Here is a 22,880-nt window from a genome sequence, read left to right on the forward strand (position 1 = left end):
TTGGTTATTCTGTAAACGGACCTGCTGTCGCACCTGTTTGCAGCAGCTTCTGTTTCTTGCACCAATACGTTGATGTAGTTACTCTTGTCATAGCGCACACTGTGGTGAACATCTCTCTTTTTTATGTGGTACGAGGATTCCAGCTCATTTCTTTCTTCAACTTGTGCAGCAGTTATTCGAGCCCTTAACAATTTTCGTTCGTTGATCCTAGCCCAAGATTCTTCTGGAAGCAATGTGTTGTTGTTTCCTTTTTTCCGACTGACTTTTCTGTCAGCACCTGAAATGAAAACACAGCATTCCAATGGTGTTCGATGCCGTCATGTACTGTGCTGCTGATTGTTCCAGACAGATGGTTCCTAAATTGTTGACGGGTCGTGGGATCCTTTAGTCTAGCGATGTTGAATTTGGGGGCTCGTGTTATTCGTTGGATCTTCGAACTGCAGCTGTAAGCAATCTTAAGGTAGCTATCATTTAGTGGTGTTCACGGGTAAGGCCCATGTCGAAGCCTCTTCTATTTCGGAGATCCAAGAGACTGCTTCTAAAGAGTCTACTAACCGCGAAGTGGTCAATCTAGTTGGAAGACGCTTGCCTGTCCGTCGACACCCAGCTTATTTTATGACACAGTTTGTGTTCAAACATAGTGCCACCAATCACAAGGCCATTGGCGCTGCAGAAGTCAATGAACTTCTCACCATTATCATTGCAATTGCCGAAACCGTGAACACCCATCAACACTGCCCATAACCAAAATAATATCTCTGCGGGGCGTGTTGTTGTAGGCCGACTGTAAAAGCATTCTTTCTCTTCATCAGATGCGAGCTCCGTTGGGGCGTAACACTGTACAATGGTGTCGTTTCGTACTCTACTCTGAAACCTAGCTTTGATAAGCCTTTCCCCAAGGGGCTCCCACGAAATAAGTAAAGCAGTACAACGTTACTTGACGGTGACTTGTATTTTCAAGATCCTAACCATCGCACTTCACTTAACCCTAAGATATCTATCCTGCACCGCATGAATTCTCTCTCTAATTGGAGGAATGTGGCATTGTGCGGACCTTCACTTCCTGCGTCCAAAAGCGTCCTCACATTCTAGGAACCAATCTTTGTCCGGGTACAATAGCCAAAAGTCGTCAAAGAGTTATCATTTATCATCCGGGGTGTAATTCCGGTTTCCATAGCGGGATGGAGTTCAGTTACGAGGAGTGCTAATCTCCGTATTACCTATCCTAAAGAGTGAGGAAACTACGCCCTTGCAATTTAAGCTAACATATGTATATAGGGATGCACAAATCATTGTCGGGGGCCACCACGATGAGGTAAAGCAAGAACTTCAACATGGCAAGAAAGTTGCATTGCTGACCTAAACTAAGATTTAGGCAATCACCAAGGACCTGATCTGCCATGACGCAGGCTTTATCAAATCAACTACCCTTAAGTGCAGAAAGATTTAAAATACATAATTGGGAAAATTTTTATCGACCAGTTTCAAATTTAAAGGGTGAAACGAAACCAATGTGAAATAAAAAAAGGGTTATGTCAAATTGTGTTGGGTTTGGGGCACCTTATCCTTTGCTACACAGACAATGGAAAAGTTACAACTTCCGTTTGGAGAAGAAATTTTCTAATTTTGCATGTAATTGCAAAGGACCAAAACAATGTTCTCATCAGTGGGTCATAAACCTTAGAGCTAACCAAGCCACTACCAAGGGTATCTCCGATGATGGTATCTGCACCCAATAACTTCAAGTTCATTGCCGCTGCCATCAGCATTTTCATCACGACTGCTAATTGAATTAAAGTAACGCCTTCTTAAGCAAATTGTATCAGATAGGCCTTACTATATACTCAAGTTAAACAACAAATTAGAAGGTTTTTTTTTGTATCTTCCAGTATTTTTATTTTTAAAGGAAGTTCACATAATCTAATTTCCTCAAAAAAATCCCTCCTAATTATGGTAATTTTATTTTCAAAGCTTCTTATAAAACAGAAGCAGCATCACTGACCAATGAATTAAAAGCTTCATATTCCTGGCTTGTTGAAGAGCCTTAGATCTTGGATTAAGTATGGAGAACGGAGGGGACAAGAACATCAGCAAAGTGGATAACTCAATTTCATTTATTCTTCTATCTTCGTGCAACGTGATGTTGTTTATCGTTTTCGTTATTATTATACGTCGGTCGTAGGAGAATTCCCCATCTCTACCGCCATTCCCATCATTTCTGGGATGATGAACCCTGAGGTGTACTTTTGTCAATGTGACAGAAAACAGGTATAGCTAGGTATACAACTAGTGTAGGTTATAGGTCAAAATTGTCTCTTATCTTCTTATCATTCTTCCTTGTCATTCATCCTTCGTCTCTATGTGTTTTATTTTTCTATTTTGTTTTATGTTCGATGTGTATGTGTGAATGTGAGTGTATGAGTGTCCATGCGCGACACCAGGACACAGGATAGAATATCATTTTCATTTTCATACTGAAAGATGGATTATGTGCTATGAATTTTATATTTTATCCTATTTTGATGACAGAAAATGGTAATTGGACCGGTATCGATCGGGAAAGAAATGAGGTCCTCTGGATCTGAAAAAGGTTAAAGCAAAAGCTTATCGCTGAATTTAACATCAGCTTTGTCATATTTTATAGGTACCTTTAGTAAAAATTCAACAACAAGAACAACAACAAAATATAGAAGGTTTTAAGAAGCAAGGCTCAATAAAGATTGTTTTTTCTTTTCTCTTCCAAAAAGTGAACCTATTGAAATTCCTTAGGATTATACCAGACATAGGTACCTATACCTTTTTTCGTCTTTAAGGTTCTTTGGAATGTTTGTGTTTGTTTAAATTTACATGCGGCAATTTTTCTTTTTTGGTTAAAATGTAAATACATAAAAATATCTCCATGGTTGGCAAAATTCTTTTCTTTTTTCCATTATATGTAAGTATTGAAAATGCTGATGTTTCGTAATTCTCTCATCTCAAATCCTTCTTCGCCGCACCCACACTGACTAAATAATAACAAATACAAAAATAAATAAGAATTCGATTATAATAAAGAAACAAACAATGCGGGAAGGTTTTTATTTTGAGACATATTTAGCATAATTTTAAGAGATATTTATTCTTAAAAATGCAGTGATAGGTAAAATTCTTGAAAAATCTAAATATTATTTAGGTGTTTTATGATTCTTTAAGATAAAGATACTCATTATTTTTGGCTTAATACACATATTATGCATAAAACACATATATCACATATTTGTGTACGACATAAGCTTGTTGTCTTAACAAGACAAATTTATTTACATTATCGATCAAAATTATCCGAAGGCATGCGTTTAAGTATTTAATAAGGAATATCATAATCTCTTGGATTTAAATGAGGTCTTCGGAAAGTGGATTTCAAGGCACATCATATGTTGGTTTGTATTCAAATTAAATTTAAGAAAACCAAATTAAGTCGCTTAAGACACCAAGTACGGTTGAGGTTTTATATGATGTCACAAGAATACATATATTTTGGGTTTGAGGATTTATTGGATAAAGAGGAAGAACTCAATAATTTGGTATTGTAAAGCCTAAAGTTTTCAAACCTATTACAAATTTGAACTGACAATAAATTGGTATTCGTATGTACTGAAATAAGAATTATGTGAAATACACTCAAGTGTCAAAAATGGTGCAAAAAGTGAAAGAATTCTAATTTTTCTAGTTTTCAAACATTGATTTTGCGGGGCCCGTTTTAGCTCTGTCTCTATTTAGAAAACTATAATTCAATCTTAAAATATGGATTGAAATGCTTGACCGGTGAACTACAATCCGCGAACATTTTTTCTGAATCCTTTTAATCCTTTAATAGTGAGTTTTATAAAAAGGATTCCAAATTACTGAGCAGTATTATAGGAACATCTCACATAAGCATAAAATAATGACCGAAGAGTAAATGGATCTTTAAACTCTTTTGAGTTGCGAACCACAAACCTTAGCATAGAATTTGCTTTAGCAAACACAAAATCAATGTAGGAGTTGAAGTTCAGTTTGTAATCAAATATTACACCTTTGTAGGTGATTCTTTTCTCTAAGCTTTCTAAGTTGTGTTTTATTTATTTCGTATTCAAAACAAATTCGACTAAGACTACGAGAGAAAGTTACATTTTGGCATTTGGAAACATTTAAAAAAAGCTATATCAGGAAGAGAAGGGGTCCCAAAAGACTTCCTTGAGGAACACCAGAGGTTACATGGATTACTTCAGAAAACAAATCATTAACGCGGACAAACTGTGTTCTACCTATTAGATGGGATGCAAACCATTTTAAACTATTTGAATGGAATTCAATAGATACTATCTTTTTTAATAATATCAAATGGTTGGTCCTATCGAAAGCCTTCAAAAAGTCCGTAAAGAATACATCAGTTTGAAACCCATTTTTGGTAATTTGAATCATCCTGTTTAGAGCCAGATTTATGGGTAGGAATAATATAGGAAATTTTTCAACCGTTAAGAAAAGGGCCCTTTTCGAGAGAAATATTGAACAGTAGTAGAGTCAATGACCCTGAAAGAGCAACAGCACAGTTTTTCAATATAAGTGGTGGAATGCCATCAGGTCCCGGTTCGAAATCTAATAATAGTTTTATAAAAACTAAATTAGCAGTTACAAAACATTAAATCCTACAAAAATAAACTTCTAAATATAGATACAATTTATTTCTTACTTGAGTATCTTGAGATAGTACAAATGATTGTTGAATGCCGATACAAAAAGTTACAATTTGGTGAGGTTAAAGGGCAGACAACTATTAATACTTCAACAATCGGGCCTATTTTGAGATTCACTATCGATAGAAAGTTAGTCAAAATCGATAAAATTGCATTGCTAGACTCAAGGGGGTTTAACCAATCGGATTGACATAGATTGATTTTGGAGAGATGCGGTGAAGAAGATGAACAGCTACGGTTTGATGCATCCATTATCCTTCTCCTATCTTATATATCGGTTCCTCTACGCAATCTTCACTCATAAATAAAACAATGGCTATCTTTGTTATCCTTTAACGGTTTTTAAATATTACTTTGAAACAATTATAAAGATGATACCAGCGAAAGATTTTAGAATTTGACAATTTAAAAATGTGACCAAGTGTATGTGAAGTGAGTAAAGACTGAGGGTCAGACTCGTAAAAATCTGATTTTGTTGAATATAACAAAAAAGTTTAAATAAAAATCTCAAGCTTTTTAAAAAAAAACTTTATTTTAGTATAAAAAAGTTAGTGTTTAATGCATTTCTTTAACACATCTCGAACTGCCAAAAATGTTTCAAAATAATTTAAAGAACACGTTCACACTAAATCAAACAGAGACATCAGTAAATTTCGAGAAGCTGACTACCACAATGAATATTTTGCAAAGTTCATTATTGTCAATCATTTGAAAATTAATTACTTTTTTAGAAAATTAAAATATACAAAGTTTCGTGAAATGAATACCTTCATTTTATCGAATTAGGTTTTCGTTCGGATCTCAAAATAAGAATGAATATTTCCCTATTCGCCCCAAAAAAAAGGTGTTATGAAAAAGAAGAATTTTCAATACATTCTGTTGTTGTAAGATTTTTATCAAAAACTCTTTTTGAAATAAGTTAAATAAATATTTTGTTTATTTTGTAACTTGTTGTAACTATTTCTTAAGAATTTGGTCTAAAAATCAATTTTCTTATAAAAACAATTTAAAAAGTGAGTCTGTCAAAAGTGTGTACTGGAATTACATTATCTACAACCTTTTTAAAGAACAACGCAGCTACGACAGTTAGAACACACTTTTTTGGGTGGACGTGTCAGTAGGCGGATATGTTATCCTTGATACTTTATGCTATATCCCTAAGTAGGTTTGAAAATTTGACTGGTTATGATTTTAAAGATTTATTACTGCTTCTCTATATAAACTAGACCTCTCACTACGCCAACCCCACTCCATTCACAACCACTGCCACTGTGCCATACTCCTTTGAAAATAAGGTCGGTAAAGTAGTATCTGTATATCGTGTTAGCTATGCTAAATATAGCTTTTGCTAAATATACCTATCGCTAAATAAAGCTATGCCCAAAAATTAAGTGACTTTTTGTGGCCAAAAGTTGAAGACATATGGCTGGACGATATTTATTTCCTACAAAGAACTATATCACATCAAATGGCACTTTTGCGCGAAAAATTTAATGGTCGGGTTACCTAATGTAACGATTATAAGAATTGACACCGTATGGACATCTATTTTTGGATAAGTAAAAGACAACGTACTCGCACACAGGAATGGTTGAGAGTTGTAAGTCACTAGGCCCTGGTTCACAACGGACTGTTGCGCCACCCCATTTGATTTGAAAAGACAACGTGCACATCAATTAACTAAGAACAATTAAAGACGTCAAGGGTGAGATTATTTTGCACATTATCGACATTGAATTTTAATTATATCTCAGCGCCACTGAAAGTATATATTCACACACAATTATAATACGCCACAGTTTCCCACACTATTAATTTTTCTTCCAAAGAATTGTCATCAACAATTCTTTCAAAACAAACATTCAATTATAATTTCTAAACAATCATCTCCAATTCTAAAGAATCACATTTGACTTAAATAAAGAAACAATATTAACTTTAATTTTCGAAGAATTGTCTGATACAATTCTTCAACAAACAAAACTATTACATTTCGTTCTAGAGAATTGTCTAAGCCAATTCTCTATCTAGATGTGCACCTGCAAGCTGCAGGAACACTGTTTAAACCCTTGACAAATCCATTATACCGTCAGATTGTATCATGATCTCGTAATAAAAACATTATTGAAAAAATAAACCTCTTTTGAATCTTTATTATATGGATTATTGCATTGAATTATGCTATTAAAGTAGTGGCGAGCATTTAGACGATATTTGGTTTAAAAATGCATGTAAGTATAACTGTGATAAAATTAAGGAATTGAAGATAATTCTCTAAAAACTGATTGTTTCATTTACAAGTAACATCGTGCGTTATGGTTGGACCATCCCCTATTGAGAAGAAACATTTCAACCAATTTCAACTACTATACAATAAATTCGTGGAACTAAGTCTTTTATTTTATTTCAGGTATAGATTACATTTCATTTCCATATTTACATACATAATGTAACATCTGTAATATTTTAGATAAGAATTAAAAATTATTTCGCTAAACATCCCAGAATGAATCAATCAATAATTTTTATAATGTGTGTTAATAAATGAAAAATTTGATAAATTTTGAACGAAAATATTTTGAAAATATGTCCGACTTAAAGCAACTCCTACTAAAAATGTCAGTTAAAAATAAATTAAAACCTATACAAAAGAGTAGCTACACGATTTAATATTCCTGATGATGGAAATTTTTATACTTTATTGTTTCCCGGAACAGGTACCCCAACGCTTTCACATTATACCCGACGTCATGTAATGTGGCGGGCTGGCCCGGGAGTCCTTACCTTTTTACCCATCATTTTAAATTCCCGACCGAAATATTCACAACATCTGCATAATACGCAAAACATAGGTCTGTGATGTGTACCGTGCCTTAATAAATAAAACAAAGAAAAAAACAAAACAGCATCCAGCACGTTATTACACTTTGCATATTTAAACTGGCACCTGCAGAGCATGTGGGGTGGGGTGAGGTGTGTTATACCTATGCCTACCCTACATTGTGTGTAATATACAAATTAAATATTTTATTCCTCCAAATCGGTATATGATATGGCAAACACGTTTTCATGATGACTCTATTTTAAGGGAGCTGTGTGTTGAAAATAATAAAAATAATTGGAAAACTTTTGTTTTTTTTTTCCAGCACATTTTATTTGAGCCCCTACTGTTTTAAAAAGTAAAAATCCAACAGAGTTAAGAGACATTTTTGTGAAAGTTTGTCCTTTCATCAGGCAAACTTTTTTTTTATGAAAATGAAAAGGATATTTATGCACATACTTACACACATATGTATAGATATTTTTTTTATAATTTGTGGTAATAAGTTTGAAGTTCTATGTGTTTAAGTGACAAGTTTACTCCATGAATCTCGACGTGACAGCCCTATTTCACTTAAACATCCTTTCCCACGAGTATAGGAGTGGGAAACCTTTACACTGCTCGTACGAACGAGGTTAAAAACACTTAAATAGAAACAGCCTTTTATACCAATTATATCTCCCTAACTTAACCATAAGGACCAGGTAAACTGATGTGAAATACATCTACAGATTAAAGCCCCCACACGTATTCTATAAAAGTATATATGTATGTACATTTCACTATATAGTCCCTTTAAACATGTCCTTCTATGTTCCTTATACATTTTTCCGAGATTCATTTTTTTTTCTTCAGTTTAAATCGGCCAAAAATTTTCAAAAACATGTGCATTTGTCCTTTAGCTAGATTCTATATCCTCTTGGTTCAAATATGTTAGTTATAGGGTATAGGGATGCATATAAATACCTACATAAGACACGTTCAAGAAAAGTACCCTTTTGCTGTTAGAAGATAGCTAGAGCTTCTAAAATATACTCGACATGCTATTCACCTGCATGTCGTCATCGTCATTATGGGAAGGTACTGGCATGGCACAGATACCTTCCAAAAAAACATCCTTTTGTCTTTGCTTTTGGTTGCAAGGATAGAAGTAGGGACAAAAGGAATTTAAAAAACAACCTTTCCACCCACCTCTTTGACATGGATCTATTTTTTTCAGCTTGTATTGTATTAGATGTTTTTTTTTTTTTGTCTTTTTTTACACGACATTAATACCAAAGGTGTTTTTTAAGTTGGTTTTTATCTGTATTTTGCTTTTGTTTTTTTTTTTGCCTGCTTTATGTACCTGTCAACAGAACGAATAATGCAACGTCAGGTGCATCATGAGCGAATTTATATAAATTTACCCCAATGATTTAAGGCAAGGATAATCAATTAGACCGCCATTAACATTTAACTTTATTATGAATTAAAGACAAAAGTAAATTGCTGAAATAAAACACCTATGGTTTTTCGAAACCAAAATGAAATGCAAGGGAGCTTTTGCACAACTGACATTTAAATTTTGAAAACCCCACAAGCGCCAAAAATTCAATTTTAAATGAAAAAGAATCTATAACTTAGTGTAATAAAAATAAGTTTGGAAACCAATTCATTTTAAGACGGACTCTTTGTTAATTTGGTGTAAGAGTGTAAGAAAAATTAATTACTTACAAGTATTGCGTATCGACTTTAAAAACTGAAAAAAGACGACCAACTTATAAGACCGATAAAAACACAATTTTTGCATTATCAACACATAAAATATGTACATACACAGTTTCAATACTCTAGGGAATTTTCAAGCTTGAGTGACTGCTTCTCCCCACATAACATTGACTAGTTTTACTTTTTATGAAAATATTGGAGAACCAAAATTTCGTATATATTTTTGTTACTGTCCATATTTTAAGCCAGAAAAAAGTCCAACATTAACTAAAGTCAAATACTTTGAACAAAAAGAGGTTGAGATGCGACCCACACTGATAACTTCCCAACCCGTCTTTCGATTTGTCTTGCCTACAAGGTTTATAGTGTTCCATGTTTTATTAAAAACGGTGTCAGATTAATTCTTCTAAAGAATGTTAAAATTAAAATGATAAAATAGTTTGACTTCTAAATTTAATTTTTAGTAACGAGATCTTTAGTTGAAAAACAATTTTAGGAGCATTTAATGAAAGTTTTCATTTTTTTTATGAACACATACACAAAAGATTGTTTTCAAGAACAATATCTTACGTTAACAAAAAAAATTAGCGCAGAATTAAATCATTTTCGAGACATCGAAATTCAAATATCAATTTTTACAAAATTTGCGTAAAAATTTAAATGTTGCATTCTTATAAAAATTTCACTAAATGTCGAAAACCAAGATTTTCTATAAGGTGAAATTAGTTTAAAGCCAATATCTTAAATTTTACAAAAGATATTTGAATCGAAAATCAATATTTACCAACTTTTAGTAATGTTTTTTAGGTTTGTATTTTTTATAAAAAAAAACTGTCAGTTCGATTTTTCTTTAAATTTTACCAGATGTCAAAAGCGTTATTCTTCATTGCATAAAATTGTTTTTGAGATAAAATAATTATCGGTTCGTAAAACACCAGCGTTGATTATTATTTTTTTTCAGTTTTTTTGAGTTCTATAAAAAAGGTAATTGATTTTTTCCAAAAATTAATATGTTTGGTATCACATCACAATTCACAATATTTAATTCAAGTCGATAGCGTTAAAGGTTCGTGAGATATTTTGAGTTAACCAAAAAAGTGATTGTTTTTTTTTTTAATTGCTCTCATGCATTATTATCTTTTTTTATTTGAAGTCCATATCTCTACTGCGTCTTGAGCTATGGACGACTAAAAAAATTTCCCCAACGTACGGACGTACGTACACACGCACGAACGGTGAAATCTTATATTTAGAATCTTAGGAACTTGAAAAGTCGAGAAAAGTCAAAATTGTCAATTCGACAAATGAAATCGATTACAATAACTTCCTATGGGAAGTTAAAAAATCTAATTTTAAAACGTCTTTTTCTAAATTGATATTGCATATTTTTAAGACTATTAATAACTTCTGGTTCAAATCTTTTGAAAGTCCATAAAATAATATACTCATATGCTTATAATATTTCTGAAGTTTATATTCTTCAAAGAAAAATGATTCGGCATTGTAAATCCACTCCTGAGCTTACACAGATAATATATATGGGTTACAAGCAAGTAACCACAAAAGTAGCTGATAGAGCTTTTTGTGGAGAACTGAGAGTTCTTCTAAATAGATTTTCGCCAAACACACTCATGTACGAGCAATTTATACTTTTTTTTTCATATGCAGAAAGACATGAAATTAAAAAATCAACTTTGTAGAGGAAAATACTTAAAAGAGAATGTTAAAAGTGTAAAAGTGAATAACTAAAAACTTTAAATTGAAGTCTTCAAAAAAGAGGATTTATGGACTTTTAGATTTAATGTGTTTTTTTTTTGTTAGTACACCTCTAAAAATCAGCAATGTTTTTAAAGGTTCCTATTTAGAAAAGATGAGAAAGACAACAAAAGTTGGTGTACCCAATGAGTTGATGAAATATTCTTTTATATTTCTTTAATTTAACAATTGTATGCGAATTATGCACATAATTTGGTATGAATTTATTTAAACTTCTGATGGTAATCAAGATCACGTCATCCAAAGGAAAAGGAAGTATAATATACTAAGGCGTATTTTAGACATAGAATAGATTTTAGCAGAAATTATTTAATTTCAGAAATTTAAAATAAGTTTTGCATTCCTCATTTTAAAATAACAAAAAAACTTTACTTTCAATAAGCTTTAATATAATTTAAGAACAGGGAATAATTTGTGGCGTGAAAGGAAACCAGTTAATATTAAAGTTGTTGGTAGTCTTTGTAGACTTAGCTTCGACTTCTGAAATTTAGAATGCCAAATTTTTTGTATTGACATAGATTTCAAGAAATTATCAATACATATTAATTGATAACATACATTAGGGACTTACATACATTCTATAGTGAGCAGTTGCAATTTCATATTTAATTGTGAAACCCTTATTAACTTATATTAATTTCAAGGAATTACATGAACAGTACCATTTACAAAATACTATAAGGCATTCGTGACTTTTATCGCAATATTCTAAGGTTTGGTTAGTTAGAGCTTCTGCTACTATGGCTTTAATTTGTAGGGACTAAAAATCTTCAAATGAATGTAAATTACAATAGGTTGTCATCAAAAACAATTTCAAAAAACACCAACAACATTCGTTAGTTTAATCGCGGTTGTCAAGAGTTTAGAACCACCTTAACTTCTGGTGGTTATTGGAGTAAATATCTTTCTGTTAACATACAACTGAAGTGGTTTCCCTTAATATCCTATCACTAAAAACTAAATTGAAGAAATTGGCGATTTTTATCGCTCCCACAGCTGTTGAATACTCTGATATCGGAGAGCTTTCGATTGCGACATATTTGTATCGGGATACGCCTGTTAACCAAAGATTTGCTTACTTAAACCGTGATTTTAATTAAATTTGTCGGCAGAATGCATTCGCCTATACGTCTGTCATATTAGAATTCAGGAAGACAAACATTTTCGAGCGCGACCAATCTCAATTTCACAAAATTCCAAAAAGCCAAAATAAGCCCATTTTCGAGACGCATGCCGGCAAAACGCGGTCTTGTAGACGTCTGTCATGTATACATATTAATCAGGTCGTCGAGAGCTTCTGGATGAGACCAATATCTAGAAGTTTTCAAAAAGTCTAAAAACGCGTTTTCAGAAACCTCTGCAGGTCATCTACACGTCTGTCGAAACCATATTTGTTGAAAACGGTAATTATAAATTGACAATTCGTCGCTGTCGGCGAATAGAAATGAAGCTTATGTGAAAGAAAAGTCAGTATATGGGAACATCTACAGTTCGGAGTTCTTAACTCATGTGCAAGATGCTTAAGTCGTTCGCAAGCAATATTTCCAAACGTTTTTCAAGCGTATATACAACCATATTCGTTCAGCGAAAGGATAAAACTAAATATCTGTCAAGTCAGACATGAGCTAAGTGTAACCACCACTAGTTTAGAAAAAAAAAATTTAGATGGCGGACCCTATACAATTAGTTCATTATTGGACCGGTAAAAACAAAAGCAACTTTAAAAAATACGTTTATTTTATACGTTTATTCTGTAACACGTCAATACGGATTTCTTGAAACCACGTCTTTACCGTATTGGACGTGTGCTTTGGTTTGTTGTCCTGCTGAAATATCAATTTCAGAGGCAACTGATCCTCAGCGTGTGGCAGCATTACATTTTGCTAATGTAGCAGTACATGCCCTGACAAACATCGCCACACCATTACGTTCCCTCTTCCGTGTTTCACAGTAGCTTTGGTGTAACGTGCTTCTTTGGCTGTTCTGCGAACACGACGAAATCATCGGAACCCTTAAAAATGAATTTGGACTTGTCTGAAAAGAATACGTTCCTCCATTTTCTAACGGTAATGTTAATGTGGTCATGACCAAAGATTCATCTCACCAGCTTGTTTTTTGGTTAAAAAAAAAGGCTTTTTATACAGTTGTATACGGCTTTGAAAGAATTTAGTCTATTAACAGCTCGTCCCGAATTCTTCTCGGTCTTACGTTCAGGCCGAGTTGGCTGTGTATTTCATTCCATGATATTTTGCAAATGTTTTAATTTGACTCATTTCATTTTTATATTACTTTATAAATATTTTCTTTTATTCAGCTCCGTAAAGCTGGAAGTACCACAATCGAATTTCAAAATTCTAATGATGGGATGATTTATGGCTTTTTTGTGCTAATTAAGTGATCTCATCCTGAGTTGGTTCAAAAATCCCTTCCTCCTCAAACCTTAAAATTCGTAATTTGAGCCATAAATTCCCTCATTATTATTTTTTTGAGCAATGGATTTTGTAGTTAAAGGACTTAAATAAATTAGGTGGTGCAGCAGTCCTTTGAGAACTAGGGCCTAGTGACTGACAAGTCTCAACCATTCCTGTGTGCGAGTACTATAACTGTTAGGGATGGAAGGGACCTACAGTTTTAAGCCAAATCCAAACGGATAATTTGAGAAAGCAACAAATAACAACAAAAAATTGGGTTAACTGTCCTAATTATGTCATATTTAATGAATCGTTTTGAGATGTCTCTTGTGGTCTATGAAGAAGTATGTATGTACATAATGTATTATATTTTGAAAAAAAATTAACATAATTTGTTTAAGTTATTAATTTTTGAATTACATAAAGAGTGACGTAGCTTTAGTTGCTAATGTTTTGGCCAGCACTGTATGTTACACTTAAAAACATCTTTACTGTTTTTTTTCTAACACCTAGTTATTAATAATACAAAAATTATACTCAAAAATGTGTAGAGGTGTATTTCCACTAAGCCCCCTCAATTATTCATCATACATGTATGATGTATACCCCTTTAAAATTTCTCATGACCTTAGCCGTCATATAATGATGTGAATGTCAGTAGTTTACAAATGTACGTACGAGCACCTACAGTTTCTGTTGGAGAAACACAAAAAAACACACACACACACTGCAACACCCTAGCGGCGGTGTTTATAAACTTTATCCTTGGAGAAGGACTAAATCAATACTTCATACAGTTTGTGCTTTACTTTCAAATTATTCTCGTCCCGTATTATTTTTCGCTTTTTTATTTTTACAAGGATATTCCTACAATCGTAAACAGTTGTAGTTTTTGCATTGATGCAATTTGTATGAGTTTTGAAATTCTTTAAGCTCTTCTAGTTCTTTTTTTTTAGTTTGGGTTTTTGCTTTTTGCTTTTACATTTTGTCTTCCATCTGCGTGTGATTATTCACTTAAAATTTGTATTATTTGTACAAGGGATTTTCTGCTTTGCACTTGTTCTCATTTAAATAATGTGGGCCGCATAATTGCAGTACTCATTATGTATGTACGTTACACTCATATAAAAAGTACATATACAAAAAAATAGAGCTGTACATATCAGAACATCAGTGAATCCTTTTCCACAATTTATATCCTTTATTTTTAAAACTGACACTAGTATCACTGGATATGTAATTTATGCAAATAGAAATAAAAAAAACTGAGAATTTAAAGCTCAAATAGTGAAAATGAAGTATGTGAGGATAGCTTTCAATTAAGGATAGGGGAAAATTATATTAACTAATCCATTCATATAAAAACAAAGACGAAAAATGTATACTATACTGGCTTGTTTATTGTTGTGTACATTACTAGCATGAATATTTGTATAAGTAATTATCTTGATTTTGATCCTTATGTTAAGAAAAAATAAACTTTTCGTTAAACTGTGGCATGTTTGAGAACAAAATAAGGAGTCCCTCAGGTTAGTTACTTGGGGCTGTTTCTCTTTGTACAAGGTATTACATATACTATCAGAATTCCTGCTATATAAAGTTGCAACTTTTAAAACTCCTGCGGATATTTTTCAAAACGTGTTGTTACCTTTGCTAAGCGAACAGCGAAAGTCACAGCCATCGATAAATGGGCGTTTCGTGCATTTCAAAAGTTGTTATGTAAAAGAAAAGTCACTCTAAAGGTAAATATTCTTAAAAAAAGGTGTTTTTTTTATGGTAAAATGAGGTTCTATAAAGAAAAACCGGATGTTATTCTATACAATTTATTATTACAATCTCATGGAAAATAAAAAACTATAGAAGAATAAATGAAGATCCATTTAAATTTTAGCCTAACTTCATTTAAGGAATATAAGTTAACAACAGCAAAACTGTGGGAAATGGGCTTGGAAATACAATCTTGCACTTTTGGCAGCTTTCAGATAGCTTACCTCATTTCAAAACATTTTGTTCAGAGTTAGTCTTAAGTCAAATATCGTGTGAATTTGTTCTAAATAATAAATAATAAATAAAGATAATTTTTTTTTAAAGGAATCGAATCTCATTTCAATAATTTATATATTTGAAAAACACCCGATCAGTATTGAATTTTCTTGGTATTTAGAAGAGTAAAGGTATTTTTTTAGAATAAAGGGCTTGAAAACTTGCACTTAATTTCTTAAACTTGCACGAAAAGCTTTTGAAATAACAATGGCTCACTATGACGTTGTTTACGCACTTTTAACATTTCATTGATATTTTTGTTAATGTTCAATTTAGTTGTTTTTGTGTTGCATCTACGAGTACCAACATAACAAAGGCAGAACAAGATTTTTTAGGGAAGCCATTGATATAATTTATTGATTTATTAAATTACATTGGTCAACAAGGTTATACCTGTCAATCAATTTGTACTTTTTTTTAAAGTTTTTGATGGCGTGAAATGAAATCCGACTGCGTAAAATTACGTCAGGTTTTTGAAATAAACCTATAATAATTCCAAAAAACGTATGTTAGGTCCTTTAAAGTTATGTAAATTCATTAAGTATTTTTAACTTCCCATAGGAAGTTATTGGATGTTCAAATGGTAGACATGTGCATTCAAGAGGACACAAGCGTCCACAGGTTTTTCTCAAAACCCACCTCTGTCTTTCAACTCCTACTCTCACCTCCCCGCGGTGAACATCGGGTGCCTAGTACCGCAATTGGAGATTGGGTTCCAACCAGAGTGGAAAGTTGTTGGGGGCAAACGAGAGAGGGGGGGAGAGGTGTTTCCACTAAGGCACCTCTCCTTATCCAGGCGGCAGCGGACGAATTCTCGAGATAGAATCAACGGTGGCGTCTATAGTTCCAGTAAGGTCGAACTACTTAGTGAACACCTTATAGGGCTTCTTCGACATATTCGGAGCACAGGCCTATAAGGAGCGGTTCATCCGGCTCCCCTTCCTTGGAGTTATACTAAGGATCTGGCCCTCCAGGTTGGGGGTTGTGCCGTCGGGGTGACTTCCTGGCCACGTAAAAACATCATAGTTTCGAAGCAACAACAAGCCTCGGATACGGACGGATTCACTGTTGACAACCCACGCAAACGAAATAAGGACAACGAACTTCGGATATGTACGTGGAATGTTAGGTCCCTTAACAGACCACGTGCAGCCGAACAATTAGCGGAAGCCCTAAACTGCTGCAAGCCAGATATTACAGCCATCCAAGAAGTGCGATGGGATGGACTGGGCAAACGCAAACTAAAAGACTGCGATATCTACTACGGCGACTGCTACCGAGAACAAAGAAGGCGTCTATTTGGGTGTGGATTTGTTGTTGGAGCTAGGCTCAGGCAAAAAGTCTTGAGTTTCAACAGTGTGAGCGAGCGCATCACGACAATCCGCATCAAGGCTAAATTCATCAACATAAGCCTAATATGCGCGCATACCCCATCAGAGGAGAAAGATGAAGACACCAAAGAAATATTCTTCGAGCACTTGGACAAGACATATGAGCAGTGCGCTGGCTATGACATTAAACACACATTCCGATCGACGCACGACACTTCTCCAGTATCTAGGATATCCGAACATTCCGAGAGGCCAACATTGACTCGGACCACTACCTCGTTGTAGCCAAGGTACGGCTACGGATATCCCGATCCAAGCCAAAACAAGGAAGTACTGTGAGAAGATTCTACGTTAGACGGCTACAATCGCAAGAGACTGCCATGTCCTTTTTCGATCGAGTCTCTAATAACCTCCTAAGGAGTTCTATGCTTCCCGCATTAAGCATTGAAAACCAGTGGCAACATTGCCTTGCAGCCATCAGAGATGCCGCCTCTGAAGTGCTAGGTTTCACACGGCCACCACAGCGAAACCCCTGGTTTGACGACGAATGCCGGCAAGCTCACGAAGCGAAACAAGAGGCATACAAAACGGCGCTGCACAAAAGGACTAGAGCTGCTCGCGAGCTCTACGAGCAGAAGAGGAGAGAGGAACACCGGCTTCTTAGATGGAAAAAAAGAGAGCATGAGAAGTGCGCGATCGAGGAGATAGAGGGATGTCACAACAGGAATGAGGTTCGTGAATTTTACCAAAAGGTAAAAAAAACCTCCCAAGGGTATCAGCCACGAACCGAAGCCTGTAAAGACGATCAGGGGAACATCGTAGTAGAACCGCAGTCGATGCTGAGAATATGGAAAGATCACTTCTTCAAATTATATAACGGCGATGACGAACCGAATTCCGCTGTAAGGGAGATAGAACCCCTCAACCTCGGCGACGCAGATCAACAATTCCGCCTACCCGACCTTGACGAAGTGAAGATAGCTATATCTTAACTTAAGTCAAACAAAGCTGCTGGAGCTGATGGCATCACCGCCGAACTATTCAAAGCAGCAGGCGATGACTTGGTAGGGAGCATGCACCAACTCATCCGCAAAATTTGGTCGGAAGAAAGCATGCCCGATGAGTGGAATCTCAGCATAGTGTGCCCGATACATAAGAAAGGAGACCCTCTAAACTGCGCCAACTACAGAGGCATCAGTCTCCTTAACATTGCGTATAAGAACCTCTCTGCCGTATTATGTGAACGTCTGAAGCCATTCGTCAACAACCTGATTGGTCCTTATCAGTGTGGCTTCAGACCAGGAAAGTCCACTATCGACCAAATATTCACACTACGGCAGATCTTGGAAAAAACCCAGGAGCTTCAAATCGATACCCACCATCTCTTTATCGATTTTAAAGCCGCGTATGACAGCATCTATAGGGAAGAGCTCTACCAAGCAATGTCTAGTTTTGGAATCCCTGTCAAACTTATCCGTTTGTGCAGAATGACGATGGAGAATGCACGCTGCTCTATCAAGGTCGGAAAAAATCTTACCGATGTATTTGATGTCAAAAAAGGTTTTAGACAAGGCGATGCACTGTCATGCGACTTCTTCAACATCGTTCTGGAAAGAATTGTGCAAAACTCAACCGTCAACACTAGAGGCACAATCTTCCAAAAATCCATCCAATTACTCGGATACGCAGATGATATTGACATAATTGGAAGATCAAAGCGTGATGTCAGTGGAGCGTTTTTGAGCATTGCGACGGAAGCGAAGAAGATGGCTTTAGTGGTCAATGAGGGCAAGACCAAGTATATGCTGTCATCAAAAAAGGACACTGAACGACGACGTCTTGGACAAAACGTCACCATAGACAGCTATAACTTTGAGGTAGTTAAGGACTTTGTCCACCTAGGCACCGCTATTAATGCAGACAACTACACCAGTGCTGAAATCAAACGAAGAATAACTCTTGCAAATCGCTGCTTCTTTGGACTTAGAAGGCAATTAAGAAGTAAAGTCCTCTCTCGAGCATGTAAAATCACCATCTATAAGACACTCATCATCCCGGTTCTCATTTATGGCGCTGAGGCCTGGACCCTGTCAAAGAAAGATGAGAGCGTCTTAGGATGCTTCGAGAGAAAAATTCTTCGGGTGATTTTTGGTCCCGTACGCATAGATGGAGAATGCAGGAGAAGATATAACGACGAACTGTACGGGCTGTACAGCGACACTGACCTAGTTAGCAGAATTAAAGTCCAACGGCTTAGATGGCTAGGTCATGTAGAGCGGATGGACATCAATGCTCCAGCCCGGAAGGTCTTCGAATCCAATCCCGAGGGACGGCCCAGTAGATGAAGACCGCGTCTAAGGTGGCGCACCCAGCTGGCTGGAGGCCCAGGTCCGCCCCGGACTGTAGCGCCACCTTAAGTAAGTAAGTAATTCTCTAAATCTACAATCTTTAACTTCAATATTCTGCATACATATTTTAAGTTTTTCATTAATACAAAAATTCACATTCGTTGTAAGCAAAACAGTATAAAAGCAATTTGTGTTATTATTACAAAGTCATTAGGTTATAAGAACATTAAGTTTTTAAAGTATGTATATTAAAAAATATATAATATTGAAAATAGATTTTTCATCTCATAATTAATGAGAATTTACAAAAACTTTAAATGATTTGAACTGTCTTAAAAATATTATGGTTGTTTCTATTTTCAGAAAGGTATGTTTGAAAAATGTCAACGAATAGAGAACTTAAATTCCAATTCAATACAATAAATTCCTTTGAAAGTGTAATTTGGTTTGTGTGGCCACACTTACTGAGTTTTTTAAATGAAGTAAAAAATAAAAGCGAAACTTAAAATATTTGGACATAATGAGCTCATGTTTTGAGTAGGAACATTATTTTATATCTATTTGAGCTAAGTTGTGAAATATGAAATGACTTACCAGTTTTTGATGCGTATCTAGAAAGAAATAAAAACGTACATTAAATATTTGCATTTAAAGTGCATTGTGGTTTTAAAAAGATTAACCAAAAAAAGCATTTTTTTAAATTTCATTAAAGCAGTTGTTACTCGAAAAACCGCGATGATTCAAGATAAACAAGCTGCCAAATTCTGAAAGGTTATGAAATAAATTATTCTTATATATACTTTGGGTCATACTTCACGGGACACCCTGTATACTATTTAGGTATGTGTCCTTGTTCACATTTCTCGCGTGCTTAAAAACGAGTTGCTTTGCTTTATTTTAAAGTTCCATTTTGTTAGTGTAGGAGCGTTACATGCAGATGGGAAGATAAACCTATGAAGGTTGTTTGTATTTGTAGAGTGGATAACGAGAGTTATTAAACACAAAACGTCATCACCACCACCATCACTATCATCATCTAACCGTGATGACGACGAGCACGATGACTAGGCCATGGTTTTAGTATTTGTATATGCAATCCTTATACCAACAAATGCAACGTGTATATCTCTATCTTCAGTTAAAAATGTACTAGAACAAAAGCAAAACAAAAATATATACAAATTCTGATGCAAAAGGACTTGCAATCTTCGCATGTCGTGTAAGTGTGATCTTCCTGATGTTTGTCAATTGGACACAACTATACCTCCTATCACCTGCATTCTTAAAGGTTTTTAACTTAGGGTATGGTAATGATACAACCCAAATTCTAAGAACCTAAAACGATAAAAGAACTTTCACAATTCCAAACGTAGAAGTAAACTTCGTTATTAACTTTTCTTAAGAATTATCCACGGTTGAAATAGAATGCAATCTTTTGGAAATCACATTTTTTAAGAATTCAATAATTGCATTCATTGAATTTTCCGTGTATTGAAATTTCTCCTAATATTTCAAAGACTTCAAGTAAATCAAAGGACTTTAAGTGAATGAAAAGGCTTCAAAATAATGCATATAAAGCAAAAGAATAAAAAAATGCATGTCTCAAATAATTGCAGTCTTTTTAAGTTCAAATGAATAATGATTTCTAAATTTGGAGTAGAAGTCAATTTATGCAAATTTTTAAGTTGAGTTCAAAAACTGATTTAAAAAGGTTGCATTCCAAAAAGATTTCATTCTTTTACAAACCCGATAGTGTAAAAGTAGATTTTTTGGATCTTGGGTTTTGACTTAGAGTATTGTAATTCTAGATAGATGTTCATCCAAAAGAGCAACTACGTGCAACCCAGTCAGTTGGTCTTCAGTTGTTTTTCCTTTTTTTTTTTATTTCAAAAAAAAAAAAAAAAAAAACGAACGCTTTGAAGTGCACAATTGTGAAACATGTAGATAGTTATGAACAGAATAATTGCACTCAGTTCCACAATCGGTGCTGGGTTTGCTGGTGCTGGTTGTGACTGCGCTATCCAGCGTGTGCCCTCATTTTTATTTTTCTCAGTCCTTCTCTACCTATAACCAAAATGTATGTACATAAATATCTCCCATTCTTCTGCTTGCCCATCAGGATAACTCTGGCCATTTGGCGTTAAAGTTTAATCCTTTCTATTTTTTTTTTTTTTTTTTGAATATACAGATACAAGTTGGTAGTTGTTGTTGTTGTGCGATTCATCCTTCTATAGATCCAAGCGTGTTCTAGTTTTATGTGAGCCATCAAAGCTATGCCAAGTCCCATAATGGTTTTGATTGTTCATTTTTTTTCTGTACTTCGTCGGTTCAGGGTCCTTCCTAGAATTTTTGCACCATCACCAGGACTAAGCGAGACAGATGGGTAGAGTAAGAGGAAATTAGACTATAAAGCTCAATTCATGGGAAATGAAAATTGTTTTCTATTCCCCTTGGTGATTGTGATTTCCTACAACTTGATGGGGAATAACTGGAACTGCGAATGCGGGACTTGGTTTAGTTTGTTGGTAGGTAGATGGATATATACACAGATTTTTTCTTTTTATTTACGATCATTATTCTGTGAACAGGAAGCACACTAGCTTCTTCTACCTCTTTTCTCTCTGGAATATCAGAAATTTGATTGACGACTGCAGGCTCCTCCACAATCTGCTTCTGGTTCTGTGTACACAGGGATGGGATATAAAACCAGGATACATCACAACATATATACAAATTGTGGGATTGTATCAGGAAAGCGCGGGCTTTCTTTTTTTTTCTTTTTCGAATGAAATGAGAAGTTTTGGAAACGAATTTCCATTCCTGTGCTGTGTGTGGAGGATCCCTATCTCCTTATTTTTCTTTTAATATTTTGATTGAAGAATATTTATGTGTGCGTGTGTGTGTTTGTTTGTTTGTGTGTTCTGTGTGACAACGTTACCGACGACGTCGACAACGACGACGAAAATTCGGAAAGATAAATGGTTTTTGATTTGTCGTTGGGATTGAAATGATAGATGTTGATGATTGTTTGAGCTCCACACAGAAATTGATATGCCCAGATAGAATAAATAATCTGATTAGAAGAGCATGTGGAATGATAAATGCCTACAAATTTTGAACTTTGGCGAGGAGTGATCGGCGCATTGTTCCTTTATCAGACACAATTTATTAAACTTTTTAAGTAGGCTAAAGGAATATAGGTAGAGAAGAGGCATATGTAAATTGTACCTATATCCACATGTGCATCATCAAAATGTTCGTGGTACGTTCATATGAAATTCTTTCATCTTTGCTGGAAAGTACGTATACGACATGTGTGAGAGATTATGAAATCTTCTTGGAATTGCTTAGACTGGCTTAGTCAACATTTTTTGGAGAAGCACAAAAGAGTTCACATGTTCTAGATAGGTGATTGCCTTCAGCATCAATTGGATTCTCATAATTTTGAGAAACACACAGGACTCAAAAGTTCAGAATTAATTTTTGTAGAGCACTTAGTCTCAACTCACAAACCAATGGACTTTGTGTATGTGTAGGGATATTAGAAAGTAGGAGGTCATTTTAAGGTAGAATTATATACAAACACAAAAGTTAGTTTACTTATGAAAATTTAAATCATAATCTTCCATGGTTTGACTGCAATTTGAAAACTTTATAAAATAAAAGAAATAAGGTCTGGTTGAAGTTTATTCTATCGAAGACTTTTGAGACGCTTAAAGTTTACCAGG

At 34.6% G+C, this 22,880-nt stretch overlaps 1 protein-coding gene across 11 annotated transcripts in view; it reads right to left on the reverse strand.

Moving 5' to 3' along the window:
* LOC129952446 (uncharacterized) overlaps positions 1-22,880 on the reverse strand; it is a 271,289-nt gene that overhangs the window by 113,210 nt on the left and 135,199 nt on the right. For 7 of the 11 annotated variants that reach the window (XR_008782313.1, XR_008782314.1, XR_008782312.1 and 4 more), the window contains exon 3: positions 19,747-19,763. The exons of the other annotated variants lie outside the window; for them this stretch is intronic. The gene's annotated coding sequence lies outside the window, so the exon portion shown is untranslated. The remainder of the gene's footprint in view (positions 1-19,746; positions 19,764-22,880) is intronic. 11 annotated transcript variants of the gene reach the window in all.

This window comes from Eupeodes corollae, chromosome 1 (assembly GCF_945859685.1).
Source record: "Eupeodes corollae chromosome 1, idEupCoro1.1, whole genome shotgun sequence".
Lineage (NCBI taxonomy): Eukaryota > Metazoa > Arthropoda > Insecta > Diptera > Syrphidae > Eupeodes > Eupeodes corollae.